Source organism: Podarcis vaucheri, assembly GCF_965113315.1.
Source record: "Podarcis vaucheri genome assembly, chromosome: 3".
Taxonomy (NCBI): domain Eukaryota; kingdom Metazoa; phylum Chordata; class Lepidosauria; order Squamata; family Lacertidae; genus Podarcis; species Podarcis vaucheri.
The window spans coordinates 118,717,147-118,730,042 of NC_138761.1; positions in this window are offsets into that span (position 1 = coordinate 118,717,147).

The window sequence follows — 12,896 nt, forward strand, 5'->3', positions numbered from 1 at the left end:
TCTCCTGTGCTTAATAGGGATTTCCATTAAAATCACAGGAGCTGAAGGGACCCCTGACCATTAGGTTTCTCTTCTCTCTGCAATCCCACTTGTGCTGCAGAACAGGTCAGAATGGCTAAAGTGGGACTGTTGTTGTTTAGTCGTTTAGTCGTGTCCGACTCTTCGTGACCCCAATGAACAGAGCACGCCAGGCACTCCTGTCTTCCACTGCCTCCCGCAGTTTGGTCAAACTCATGCTGGTAGCTTCAAGAACACTGTCCAAACATCTCGTCCTCTCTCGTCCCCTTCTCCTTGTGCCCGCAATCTTTCCCAACATCAGGGTCCTTTCCAGAGAGTCTTCTCTTCTCATGAGGTGGCCAAAGCTTCAGGATGTGTCCTTCCAGTGAGCACTCAGGGCTGATTTCCTTCAGAATGGATAGGTTTGATCTTCTTGCAGTCCGTGGGACTCTCAAGAGTCTCCTCCAGCACCATAATTCAAAAGCATCAATTCTTTGGCGATCAGCCTTCTTTATGATCCAGCTCTCACTTCCATACATCACTACTGGGAGAACCATAGCTTTAACTATACGGACCTTTGTCGGCAAGGTGATGTCTCTGCTTTTTACGATGCTGTCTAGGGTTGTCATCACTTTCCTCCCAAGAAGGAGGCGTCTTTTAATTTCGTGGCTGCTGTCACCATCTGCATGGAGCCCAAGAAAGTAAAGTCTCTCACTGCCTCCATTTCTTCCCTTTCTATTTGCCAGGAGGTGATGGGACTAGGCTGCAGAAAAGGGTTCTTTTGGAGGAAAGGTAGGATATAAAATTAATAAGTAAACAATCGTTATCTGGAACACCCCCCCTTCTTTCTGCTGCTTGGCTTATCAGTGAGAGGATATGTTGGGGACCACGTAAGATCAGGCAGTGGGTCAGAAGCAGCCCTGGGAGTGCAAACTGTGGACTTCAGAACAAGAAATAGACAATGCTTCTCAGATATTATACATACTGTCTGGGGAATGTGCATATTGCCCCAAGAATGTTCAAAATGCAATCAAGATATGCACTTTTCCCAAAGCCTATTGAAGATTACGCATGCTGTAGAAAATTCAGTCTCTGTATGAACATTCTCCTAGGCCTGTTGCAGATAATGTACATTGAGTGGGAATTGTGCACAATTTCCTCTTTGTGGGAGGGTTAAGTGCACATTCTCCATGAGGCCTGGTGAGTGTGCACAATGGTTGGTTATTATTCACATTAACTTCCCGTAAACAAACACACACACACACACACACTGTAATAAAACAATATTGCATATTTGGATTGATTATATTGCTTTCTCAATAATCATGAAAATATGTCTGGTTTTCCTGAAATGTGTCCCATTTTTGTTTTCATTCATTCATGTTAATATAATGCATTAATTTTACCATAAACACACAGAGAGTCTTTCCGACTGGTGTTGTAATACACAAAACCGACTTAGTTGAGTGGAGAGATCTTTCTCTAGATACTTTTACAACGTATTTATTTTCGTCTTTTCACAGAGTTGGAGCATTTAAGGAGAGAAAGAGAACTACTTCATGAGTTGCAAGCAAGCTCAAAAGACAAGATTGTTTTCCATTTGGTGTCAGAATCCTGGCATTTTATCTGTCGGAAACAGTAAACACAATTATGAGGATTTCCCTTTATCCTTTCAAGTGCTGTCCTTCCACTCCAAATTGCACTGGGAGTTTGCTGCAGTAAGGAAATGCCATAAATGGCCCTGCAATGGCAGTCAGGAAGATAACAACCGGCCTTCTACAGCACTCTTGGGTCTTTGTGAGTGACGTGCAAACAGATTAATCCACTCTGTAAATCTAAGGGCACTGCTCGAAAGGTCCATTTAGCTTGTTGTCTCTTGGCCTGACTCAAAGCTGTTCTCTTCATCAGAACAAAATAATAATGCGATATGAGGGAATATCTAAATGGAGCACCATTCAGTGAGGTTAGATATGATTAGCCAATCAATGAAAACAGGATAGTGCTACAATCCTGTATAGGACACATGAGAAGTAAGGTCCCGTGAGCCTCCCTGAATTCAATAGTATTTACTTTTGAGTAGAAATGGTTAGGCTTGTGTCATTAGTCCCCATAGGATGGTAACCTATAGGATAGTGTTGTAGCAACATTTTAGGGCCTTAAAACAAATGTGTGTAGCCTGGTGTTAAGTGTTATTCTTAACACAAAACAAATTACAGTGGTACATCAGAAGTCAAACGGAATCTGTTCTGGAAGTCCGTTGAACTTCCAAAACCTTCGGAAACCAAGGCGCAGCTTCCGATTGGCTGCAGGAAGCTCCTGTAGCCAATTGGAAGCTGTGGAAGTCACGTCAGACGTTTGGGTTCCAAGGAACGTTCGCAAACCAGAACACTCACTTCTGGGTTTGCGGCGTTTGGGAGCCAAAACGTTCAACTCGCAAGGCGTTCGGGTTCCAAGGTACGACTATCTAAAATGTATAAGAAGTTGCTGGAAGTGTAAACAAGGTGGGTGGATCTTTTATATATACCGTATTTTTCCGTGTATATGACTAGGTCCCCCCCCCAAAAAAAATAATGTCAAAAATTTGGGGGCGTCTTATTCATAGGGCCATCTTCCCCCATTTTCTTAAATCGGAGTCCCCCAGAATAGGGGGTGTCTTATCCATGGGGCGTCTTATAGACGGAAACATACAGTATACAGTGGTACCTCGGTTTACGAACTTAATCCGTTCCGGAAGTCCGTTCTTAAATTGAAACTGTTCTTAAACTGAGGCGCGCTTTCCCTAATGAGGCCTCCCGCCGCTGGTGCCCTTCCACCGTTTGGATTCTGTTCTTAGACCGAGGTAAAGTTCACAAACTGGGATACTACTTCTGGTTTTGCGGAGTTCATAAACCGAATAGTTCGTAAATAGGGCTGTTCTTAAACCAAGGTACCTCTCTCTCTCTCTCTCTCTCTCTGTGTGTGTGTGTGTGTGTGTGTGGTGGACTTGCAAGAAAGTGATTGTATTTTGGGAAATGATATATGACCAGACAGAAAAGATGTTTAAAACAAGTATATCAAAAAAGGCATGAAGAATTTCTGTTAGGGATTATAGGAGTTTTCTTGACTGGAGTGCTCTAGTTATGGAACACCCCAACTCCCCAAATCAGGCCAGTCTCTTCCTTGGAAATATCAGGATGAGACATTTCTGTTTGAAGGGGCCTTTGAACAATAGCAAGGACTTCTGATGTGAATTGTTATCAGGGAAAGGACTGAATTATACACTTCTGATTTTAATTGGAGCTCTAGTGATTTGTGTATGTTGGTTTTGTGTTTTTCCATACCCGCCCTGTGGACATGTGGCAGAGGGTGGGATGTACATTTCTTAAACGATAAATACACAAATCTATGGTGTCATTAAACCAACATATGTATTTGGGTTAGGAAGAGGAGATGCAGCCAAACCTCAGGTGGCTGGGAAATGAATGTCATCCGAAGCTCTGCATGGTCTCCATGTGCTCATTACAGGCTTTGAAAAAGCAGTTTAACAGGATCAGGAGTATTCAACCGATTCACTTTTGCACATATACTTTTGATGGAAGACGAGATCGTTTGATGCAGCTGAAACGGTTAATTCCCGCCCCCCTAGAATTATTAAAAATGTTTTAAAAGAAGGAAAATTATTTATTTATTTTGACAATTTCAAAAATTTTTTTAAATAATGTTTAAAATTTTTATTTTTTACCAGCAACCAAAACACAAATAGTGAAACCCCCCAGGTGTCTGATACACTGTGTATACATAATCAATAATAACATATTCAAATCAACCATATGTACAATTTTATATACGTTAACACTCCTCCATCCACAGGGTTTATTTAACTTTTAACATTTTAACTGCACCAAATTGCTCAAACCTACCCAAATAATTCAATATCTGCTCAAACCAATCCTCTTCTTTCTCACTTGACCTTAAACCCTTTCATTCTGTGTATCGTCACAGTTAGATGTTCTAAAATTATAATATTATTCCGTTTTTTCCTCCATTGGTTCACCCATAGCTCTGCTGCATTTTTCCAATTACTCACTATAACCTGTCTGGCTGCAGTTACCATCAGTTTTACCCATTTACATCCCTCTTTTGTTTTTAACTCAGTGCTACTCAATTTATAAATGATTTAATTAAAATTGTCTTTACCGTAAGCTGTATTTATTGATTTAGTATTTAAAATATTTCAATTGAACAAAATAAAATAGAAATAGAAAGTTTTTAAAAAGCAAAAACAAAAATAAAATTAAAAAAGGTATATTATATATCACTAAGGGACGCGGGTGGCGCTGTGGGCTAAAGCCTCAACGCCTAGGGCTTGCCGATCGAAAGGTCGGCGGTTCGAATCCCCGCGGCGGGGTGCGCTCCCGCTGTTCGGTCCCAGCGCCTGCCCACCTAGCAGTTCGAAAGCACCTCCGGGTGCAAGTAGATAAATAGGTACCACTTACCAGCGGGAAGGTAAACGGCGTTCCGTGTGCAGCTCTGGCTCGCCAGAGCAGCGATGTCACGCTGGCCACGTGACCCGGAAGTGTCCCCGGACAGCGCTGGCCCCCGGCCAATAAATGTGAGATGGGCGCACAAACCCCACAGTCTGTCAAGACTGGCCCGTTCGGGCAGGGGTACCTTTACCTTTACCTTTATTATATATCACTATATACAAACAGCTGGGGTCACGAAGAATCGGGCACGACTAAACGATTAAACAACAACAGCAACAATCCCCTCTATGCTTGTCTACTATAGAGGTACAGTGGTACCTCGGGTTAAGTACTTAATTCGTTCCGGAGGTCCATTCTTAACCTGAAACTGTTCTTAACCTGAAGCACCACTTTAGCTAATGGGGCCTCCTGCTGCTGCCGCCGCCGCGCCGCCACCGCACGATATCTGTTCTTATCCTGAAGCAAAGTTCTTAACCCGAGGTACTATTTCTGGGTTAGCAGAGTCTGTAACCTGAAGCGTATGTAACCTGAAGCGTATGTAACCCGAGGTACCTCTGTATATAAATATTATTATCCAAATACATATATGATTATTTATAACCTATTATGTTTTTATAAACACATTCCAAATATAAAAAAATAAAAAAATGTCCAGTAGCACCTTAGAGACCAACTGAGTTTGTTCTGGTATAAGCTTTCGTGTGCATGCACACTTCTTCGGATACACTGAAACAGAAGTCACCAGATCCCACATTCCCACTATATATAAGGGTCTGGTGACTTCTGTTTCAGTGTATCCGAAGAAGTGTGCATGCACACGAAAGCTTATACCCAGAACAAACTTAGTTGGTCTCTAAGGTGCTACTGGACAATTTTTTAATTTATTTCGACGGCCTCAGACCAATATGGCAACCTACCTGAATCTAGAATTCCAAATATAATTATACTTGTCCATGCATGTCTGCATCTATTAACAATGCATTCATATGTTGTGGGTCTAGTCATATCTTCATCCTTTGACTGAATTATTATCTTTCTGACCGTAGTAAGGGTACGAAGAATCCATTCATGTTGTTCAGTTGCCAAGTTCCATACAGTAGGTATGTCATTCAAAACGATATTTTCCTCTGAAAATTGTAACTGTACTGTAAGCTGAACAAATACAATAGAGACAGAACCAGTTAAGAACTCAGTATAAAATCAGAGATGTCTTAAAATGCCTGCAAAGATGAAAAAGGCTTCACCAGGGGCTGGAAGTCCAATGTCTGATCATAGCTGGGAAAGAGTTGCACAAACAATTGGGCTCTCAATAGTGAACTCAGAGGCTCCTGGTGGAAACAATGTGGTTGTTTTATTGGCTGAAGTTGATACTCCTGCCATGTATTTTAATTACAGGCCACCTTTCGGATTTGCTGGCCCAAAGCAAAGGTAGAAATTCAGGGGGAAAGTTATATTACCCACTGTGTTCCCCCATTGAGGTCATCTTCAGAGGGCCTCCTACTTGTGCAGAACTTGCAGATGTGTGTCAGACAAATCCACTTCCGAGCTGGAGAGGAGGTGGGGTTGCGGGCCCATGCCCTCCCCCCACACGTGTGGGCTGGCTTCCAGCCACGCGAGAATGAGGAAATCCTCGGGCACGTCAGCTCCCTGCCTAGCCAAACTGTGGGGCAGGGAGGCATGGCCCGGGCTATTTATGCCCGGCGCGCCTGAGGTCTGCCCTCTCTTTGCCTTTCCAGCTGATCAGGTTTCCCACCCTGCCCGCCCTTTAGTTGCTCCTCTGACCTTGCTATGGACTTTGGTTGGTCGCCGTCAAGGGGCCTGGTAGGAATTTTTTCCACTTGGCGAATTGGCACCAGCCATTTGGTTTTTCACCTACCTCATAGCAAATGTCACAACTTTCCCGGTATTGGCAGTTAGGCATTGGCAGGGGTATTGTTATGCAAATGAAGTTGGGGGAAGGAAGCCCCATCACCTTCCCCAAGCAAAGGGTAGTCCGGTAAAGGAATCTGGGGGGCGTTGCCCTGTCCGAAGCCTATGGAGGTGTGGGCCTAAGGCACGCCCCTGAGTGGTGACACCTGGGGGATCCTAGTTGACGTACTTCAGCAGGACTCACCCCATGGTGGTTAACCCTTACCGGTCTTCATGCAATTGGACTGAAGTCGGTTAGTCGACAGGAACCAACGCCTAAGCCAATACCTCTCAATTCCTGTAATCAATAAAGTTGTGGCCTTCTACGCCCATTAACCTTAAATAAAGAGTCCTGTGTTTTTATTTCACAAGGGGTGAGGGGGACTTGCCACGCAACAGCCAGGAACGGCACTAGGCATGGGAGGAAAAAAAACAATTTTGTCTGCATTTCTACGGGAAACTACCTAATTTGCACTTCTTGAACCGATACACAAATCAAAATACCACTACCCTTTTGAAATCCATGCTTCTTACAAATCTCGCAGTGTAGTTCTCCAATCCCAAAACTTGTAGCAAAGCATGCATTACACTTGGGAAAACTCAGCATAAAAACATTAGTGAAAATGCATGATATTGGGAAAAATCATTTGCAAAAAATGAGTATGTTGGTCAAAACTACATACAAGAATGTGTTTGTTAGAAGAAATCCATATTTAAAAGCTTCTCCCCCCACCCCCACTCCAATTGCGTGGCGAATTCCCGCCTCCCACCAGTAGAATAATGACACGTGACACCAATATTTAAGGTTAATGGGCGAAATTAGGCCACAACTTTATTGGTTACAGGTAAAGAGTGATATTGGCTTAGGCATTGGTCCTATCAGACTATCAGGCTTCAGCCTGCTTGCTTGAAGACTGGGAAGGGTTGACACCAGCAAGGGGAGCCCTGCTGATGCACATCAACTAGGGACTCCCCCGAGGTCAGCGCTCAGGGGCGCGTTTTAGGCCCTGGCCTCCATAGGCTTTGGACGAGGCCACGCCCCCCAGAATCCTTTACCAGACTACCCTTCAATATGCAGGGGAGGTGATGGGGCTCCTCCCCCCACATCTGCATAACAATACCCCGACCAATGCCTAACTGCCCAAACCAAGTGAGTTGTGACGATTTGCTACGAGGCAGGCGAAAAACCAAATGACTGGTGCCAATTTGCCAAGTGGAAAAAATTCCTACCAGGCCCCTTAATGGCGACCAACCGAGGTCAGAAGGGGAACACTGAAGGGCAGGCAGGTGGGAAAACCTTTCTATCTGAGTGGACCCAAAGAGGGAGATCCCCGGCTGCGCCCGCCTTAAATAAGGCAAGCCACACACGATTGGCTGGCTCAGGGGATGACGTGGCCTGAAGATTTCCCAGATCGCGCGGGGGCTGGGGCGTGAAGCCCGCAACACCACCTCTTCCTGATGTCAGAAGTGGCTTTATGGTTCTAATGTACGCTACAGAATTTTTCTCCTTACTTGACATCAGCTAACATGTGATGGCAGCCCTTATGGTATTTGTCCATTGAAAATAGTGTCCGGGTGGAATTGCTGAAGATCAGTTAAAATCTCCGGGGAAACCCAGGCGTGTGGCAATCCATGTAGAAAGTGTTGATTTATTTATTTTTTTGCCGATTTCCCTCAAAAACAGCTCAAAAACTTCAATTGTTGGGAGATTTCACACACAAAAAAAGCTCAGTCCAGATTTTCACTTTTTGAAATATGGAAACCCCATACTTGGCTATTCTTCAGCTTCTGACTGTGATGGATATTCTAGAATTTTATTTTTATCTGAACATTTTCTATTCTTTTCATATTCTTATTTCTGTGCACTTCCCAAAAATAGCAAAATGGCAGGCTGGATTTAAATATTTGCATTGATACATAGAACAAAGAGAAAACAAACACTGTCAACTCATAAATGTGCACCTATCACAACCCAGCAAACAGAAAAGTCAATCTTTAAAGGAGCCAAAGCTAAATATATATTTGTAAAACAACGGGGGGGGGGGGCGGACCAAAAGACATCATTTAAATAAAAAACACACTCAGCCAACAACCTCCCAGTGGCTTTTAAATGGCAGCTCCTTATTTCTCAGCTCAACAAGCTGCTATCAGCCTATCTGGCTGGTGTTTGCTTATATATGCTTAGATGCAATCAAGTCTGTTTAAAAGGAAACAGCTCTCTGTTTCCCAGGATCCAAGCAAAGCTCAAATTAAGTCCATCATCAATAAGCTCCTTCCTCAGCAGAGCTCCTTACCCTAACCATCAGACTCTTGGCAGTATCACCCTTCTGGGTTTGTTGTATTTGGATTCGAGATTTTCCTTGACCCCAAAAGTGACCGTGAAATGCTAAAAGTATTTTCTTTACTTGCTAAGGAAAACACGGCGAACTTTATTTAGTTATTCAGGGCTCCTCAACCATTCATCTGCCACTTTGTGATTTCTAGAGATTGTATCTGTGGCATTGTGTCTTCTCTCAGCCGGGGTCTCCCTACACTGTGCTCTGGGTGTGAGGAGAGTTGTCCTAATTTCTTTGTCCTGAAATTGGGGGAAGAGAGGGGGGGGGGGTTGAGAGAGGAAGAAAATTCCATTCAAACTCCCAATCCAAAGTCTTCTACTCTAGACATTCTTTGGAGGCTTGATAACATATTTCATCATGTAGGTTTTCCTACAGTTTTTAAAAACAACAAGCTAGCCATTTCCTTGCTGGTTTTTCGAGCGGTTTATGAATACCCTCCAGCATGTCTCCGATGAAAATAGGGATGTCCTATTCCATGATGATGATGATGATCTGAAGGCAGCCCTGTTTAGGGAAGTTTTTAATATTTAATGTTGTACAGTGGTACCTTGGGTTACAGATGCTGCAGGTTACAGATGCTTCAGGTTACAGACTCCGCTAACCCAGAAATAGTATCTTGGGTTAAGAACTTTGCTTCAGGATGAGAACAGAAATTTTTCCCGTAGAAAAAGTCACAACTTTTGGTGGTTAAGGCATTGGGTGGGGGTATGCTAGTTTCCAAGGATTTGGGTAAAGTGGTGCATCACCCAATCCTGAACCAGTGGTGTATTTAGGGTACCTTGTTAGAGGGGTTTTGGTGGAAGTCTCTGCCCAGAAGCCAAGTGTGGAGCAGATGAGCCATAGAGAGTCCAGTGACAGCCTTATGGCAACCACCTTGGTACATCAATGTCTTGTGGCATGGCCACATTCCTTGGCATGACCCTTCTGGCAGGACAATAAAATTTATATGCACCAAATAAAAGTAAAGGTAAAGGGACCCCTGACCATTAGGTCCAGCCATGGCCAACTCTGGGGTTGTGGCACTCATCTCGCTTTATTGGCCGAGGGAGCCGGCGTACAGCTTCGAGGTCATGTGGGCAGCATGACTGGCAAACCGGAGCAGCGCACGGAAACGCCGTTTACCTTCCCGCCGGAGCGGTACCTATTAGTCTACTTGCACTTTGACGTGCTTTCGAACTGCTAGGTTGTCAGGAGCAGGGACCGAGCAACGGGAGCACACCCCGTCGCGGGGATTCGAACCACCGACCTTCTGATCGGCAAGTCCTAGGCTCTGTGGTTTAACCCACCCGCATCCCTTATACAGTGGTGCCCCGCAAGACGAAATTAATTCGTTCCGCAATTTTTGCCGTCTAACGAATTTTTCTTCTTGCGAAGCACGGTTTAAACGGCTTAACAAAGTCGCAAGACGTTTTCGTCTTGCGAAGCAAGCGCATAGGGGAATTCGTCTTGCGAGGCAAATTGCGAATGAAAAAACCTTTCGTCTAGCGAGTTTTTTGTCTTGCGAGGTATTCGTCTTGCGGGGCACCACTGTATACACCAAATACCTGAGCCTAAATTCCACCTATACCTGTAATCAGTAAGGTTGAGGCCATTTTTAATCTCCATTGTTGTCTGAGTTTGTTCTCTCACACCACTTAGGACTCGCTGCCTGCGGGAGGGTGGCACTGCGACTGGTACCGCAATAGTTTATCCACTTTGTTGGCATTTTCTCTTGATCATATAGAGCATCTGCCTGGGGCCAAAGAATCACAGTCTCAATATCTGGCAGCTAAAGCATCCTGGCAGCTGTTTGGCCAATTGGTACCCATTGGCCAGGCCACGCCAGGCCTCTACTGATGTAAGTCACCAAAGAAGTCCTGCTGGCAAAATAGATGTCTCACTCCCACAAGAGAAAAGCAACTTCTGGTGAACTCTTAATGGCCACTGCTTGCATCAGCACCAGCTTCCCTTAGAGAACTCCTGCGTAAAAACGGAATGCAACGTTTTATAGCTCAGTTACAAGTGCCGCACGAAATCCTTGGCAACATTCTGTCCATTCAGAATTGGCCCTGGCTCTAGATCGGAGTTTTATAGCTAAACAAAACCCCGAAGTCCATTCCAGTGATGGATTTGGGAGATGGAAATATGGAAGGACACTACTGAGGTTCACAGTGCAAACCTATAGGTGTCTACTCAGAAGTAAGTCCCAGTGAATTCCATGGGACTTACTCCCAACTCCCAAATAAATGCATATAGACTGAAATCCTACACCAACTTACCTGAGAGTGAGCCCCATTAAACTCAATGAAGCTTACTTCTGACCTGCTCAGTTAGATCACAAGAACCGTGATGGCAGAGAAAGTACTATTTAAAATCCTTAAAATGATTCATCTCAAGGGACGACTCCTCCGTTATTTGAATCACACTAGCATCCATTCCTGGCTTTTTACGTGTATTATTTTTAAAAATCCCCAGGAGACATAGCTGTCAACTTTTCCCTTTTTTAAAAAGGGAAATTCCCTTATTCCGAATAGGATTCCTCGCAAGAAAAGGGAAAAGTTGACAGCTATGCCTGGAGATTCACTCCACCCACTAGTATTTTTCTGACCTTTTATCCTTTTCTATATCATCTACCCCAAGGCTCTGTTTCTCCCTCCTGTTAACCCCACAAAATGGAGTCATGTTCCCTTTCTTGTAGTTCATCCTCATTCTCTCTCCCCTTTCCTTTCCATCCCATTTCAAGTCACTTTCTCTTTATCCATCTCATCTGTTTTGCAACTGATGGTCAAAACACAGCAGGCTTTCAAGGTGAGAATTTCTAAAAGAAATAATGGGTTTAAAGGGGGAGGGAGGAAAGAGCCCTAAAGGTAAAGGGACCCCTGAACATTAGGTCCAGTCATGGCTGACTCTGGGGTTGCGGCGCTCATCTTGCTTTACTGGCCGAGTGAGCCGGCGTACAGCTTCCGGGTCATGTGGCCAGCATGACTAAGCCGCTTCTGGCGAACCCGAGCAGTGCACAGAAACGCCATTTACCTTCCCGCCAGAGCGGTACCTATTTACCTACTTGCACTTTGACGTGCTTTTGAACTGCTAGGTTGGCAGGAGCAGGGACTGAGCAACGGGAGCTCACCCCGTCGCGGGGATTCGAACCGCCGACCTTCTGATCGGGAACTCCTAGGCTCTGTGGTTTAACCCACATCGCTACAGCCCTACCAAGGGACAAAAAAAGAAAAAGAGAAAAAGATTTCAATCTCTTAGAACAGTGGTGTCAAACTCAAATTCATCAGGGGCCGCATACCACTGTAACGTGACACGGAAGTGGTTTCCTGAATGCATGTAAAGTGGAGGTTTCCTGTGTAGAACGGCCAGCGCCGCTAGAGGGCAGACATTCTCTGGCTTGTAGGCTGCCGCGCATGCGCTGAAGAGGCGGCTTTCTTGTGTCAAAGAAAGAAAGCGAGAATAAAAGGTGAAGGCTGGCAGCCGGCGGCGGCTACACGGGCCACATGACGAGGTCTGGCGGGCCGGATTCGGCCCGCGGGCCTTGTGTTTGACACCCGTGTCTTAGAATATATTATCCATTGTTCCAAAATCCTGAGATGTGTTGCAGGTATTAATAATGAACACTACCTTGTAACAGTCTGAGGAAGAGATGTAGACTCCCCCCCACCAAATATATATATGTAATCAAGCTTTGCTGGGTTGCTTGCCTGTACCAGGTAATAATACACTTCCCCCATTGCTAGCTCTTTGAAAGCATCTGATTTCCTGGTCCAGAACTCTATAAAAGGTGCCATGTTGACTCCTAAACTTGTACTTCTATTACCAACAGCATCAGCTGCTAGGCCAATAGACTCCGGAAGATTCCTTGAGTTTGTTGGAAAGAAAAGGCAATGGACATTCCCCAATGGTTCATGCGTTTAATAAACCAGCAGAGGGAGCCCTTAGTTACTAATGCGCTAAAAGAAACATGTTTGCATTGATAATATAGCTAAGCCCTATAAGGATGACGAGACAGTTCAGGGTTTTGGTACTACGAGACGCTGTGGTATTTTGACAGGTCTGAGGATTAGGAACAAGTCAAATACTGTGGGTACCCAAACATCCCTCTAAAAATCAGCAATTGCGCTTTAAAGGAAATAGATGGGACAAATATGCAAGTCTCCCAAACTTTTGCTCCCTTTAAAGGTTTTTAAGACATGAAAGCTATTGG